Source organism: Bubalus kerabau, chromosome 4 (assembly GCF_029407905.1).
Source record: "Bubalus kerabau isolate K-KA32 ecotype Philippines breed swamp buffalo chromosome 4, PCC_UOA_SB_1v2, whole genome shotgun sequence".
Taxonomy (NCBI): Eukaryota; Metazoa; Chordata; class Mammalia; order Artiodactyla; family Bovidae; genus Bubalus; species Bubalus kerabau.
The window spans coordinates 165,735,815-165,738,259 of record NC_073627.1 but is presented as its reverse complement, the minus strand read 5'-3'; the positions used below and the strand labels follow the sequence as shown (position 1 = coordinate 165,738,259).

At 41.7% G+C, this 2,445-nt stretch overlaps 1 non-coding gene across 1 annotated transcript; it reads left to right on the top strand.

Moving 5' to 3' along the window:
- Positions 1-1,682: 1,682 nt before the first annotated feature.
- Positions 1,683-1,816, top strand: LOC129651918 (small nucleolar RNA SNORA70). The gene has a single exon (XR_008714412.1). It is a non-coding gene; the product is annotated as a small nucleolar RNA SNORA70 (small nucleolar RNA).
- Positions 1,817-2,445: the final 629 nt, after the last annotated feature.

The following is a 2,445-nucleotide window of genomic DNA, read 5'->3' as shown; positions in this document are numbered from 1 at the left end:
TGCTTTCATCTCAAATTCAACAAGCCCAAGTCTTAACTTCTAATCTTTAATCCACTTGGTGTCCCTTGCTTTCTTCTTCATTTCTGCCAACAACCCCCATCATCTAGACTTAAAATCTAGACATTGATTCCCTCAAGGACCGGAAGCAATTCTTAATTATCTTTGTATGTTCACTACTCAGGCAGTTCTGGTGCATAGAAGATGCTCAATAAATACTCATTCAATAGATTTTCCCTTCTCCTTCTCCCTCTACTTCACCCATGCATCTTATCTCTTCAAAGCCCTTGACTTGACACTTGTATTTTCCAACATGAGTACCTAACAGCCAAATAGGTCAAATATGACCTATTTGACTAGGGTGCAGCCTGTTTAAGATTTTTATGGAAACCCCCACCCTGAAACCAACACATAAAATTGGTCAGAAATAGAAACTAAGAGGCCAGTGGTTTCAAATAATTACAGTTCTGAGTGCAGATCAGGGTCATTCTAAAAGAAGTAGACCTGTTATAATTGCAATTGAATCTAAGAACAATTTTAATCTTACATATGGAATGGGGAGGGAGGAGGGAGGAGGGTTCAGGATGGGGAACACATGTATACCTGTGGTGGATTCATTTTGATATTTGGCAAAACTAATACAGTTATGTAAAGTTTAAAAATAAAATAAAATTAAAAAAAATTACTCTACAAGATCAAGATAAAGTTTAATGGATCATTTCCAAGGATTTCTTACTGAAGAATAAGAATGCACCATATCATTAACCCAAAATTCTTAAGAGTGGAATCTACAAAGCCCATTTAAGTACATAACATGCCTTGCACATGGAAACTACTTATGAAAGTTTCCGTGTATCCTTGAATCTCACTCGAGTTATGGGCCCAATCTGAACACCAGCCACTAGCCTTCTTTTGAACTAAAATGTATTATTGATAACAAGTAGGCTTCATTCAACTCTGTTTCTGATTATGAGGTTCTCTATATTAACCACATACCTTTACTTTTTTTTCCTTCAGTTATTTATCCCTTGACATTCTTTTCATGTATACCGTGAATCCTATGACTACTTCTGTAGTTCATATTTTCCTGCTCCATCAGATCAGAGGTTCTTAAGCTGAGGTCTGTGATGCAGAAGAGAGACTGTGGAAGTAGAGGTGCAGGCTCAGAAGCAAGAAGGCAGCATTGATTACATGATGGTTTGAGTCTAGAGAAATCTAAGACATGCTGATGAGAATACACAGATGCTGGAGGTAAGACACTGCAGGGTTTACTGTGCACCAGGCATAGCTGTAGACACTGTGGGAAAAGCCCTCCCAACCTTCCATTCTGATAGGGCCAACTAATGGCTACCAAATAAATCAATACATACTGGGTCAGGTGATCATGAATGCTGTGGAGACAAAAGAGAGAAAGAATGGGGAGTTTTATAAATTGCCATTTTTTAAAAGGTGGTCAGAGAAGTTCTGACTTTCCCCGAGCAAAGATCAGATGGAAGTGAGAGCAGGGATGTGCTATTATCTGGGGAAGATCTTGGACGGAGGGGAAGCATCTGAAGCAAATGCCCTAAGGCAGGAAGAGGCTTGGACCAGCTCCATCAGCAGAAAGCAAGTGGACTGGTGTGGTTGGAGCAGGTGGGGAAGATCATGTGTAGCCTTGTGCTGGTGTCAGGGCTCAGACTTTCACTCTGAATGACTGTCCATTTAAAAACACCATCTCTCATGGGGGCCCAGTGTGCAACAGCTGCAAACAGCAGCCTTCTCAGTAGTGTACGCAGCCTATTGCCCATACAGGTTGCCCTAAGGGACCTTGAAGATAGATAGATAATGTCCAGTGGACATTCATGACAGGCATGCTGTCTCCAATCCAGGCTCCAGACGTATGTGCGGCAATTTTGGAAAGCCCCAGGACACAGTGGCCAGGATTCACATTGGACAAGTCATTAGGCCCATCCATACCAAGCTGTAGAACAAGGAGCACGTGACTGAGGCCCTCCACAGGGCCAAGGTCAAGTTCCCTGGCCACTAGAAGAGCCACATCTCCAAGAAGTGGGGATTCATTAAGTTTAAAGTGGATGAATTTGAAAACATGACTAGCAAAGCTTCTCATCTTGGATGGGCTGTGGGATCAAATACATCCCTAATCATGGCCCTCTGGACAAATGCTGGGCCCTGCACTCACAAGCACCTTGGCGCTGTCCCCACCTTACTCATGCCCACCAGTAAATCCTACTTTCCTGTCCAAAAAAAAAAAAAAAAAAAATATTTCCCTGATCGCATTCCACCAGAATAAATTGATTGTTCACCATGTTCCAAGCATTCTGATAAGCTCTGGGAACATACACATTAATAAGATCCAGTCCCTCTATAATAAGGAAACATGTATTTAGACAAATAAGTCTAACACAAGGTAGAAAGCAAGTTAAGTGTTGTTAAGAGAGATGGCTGACC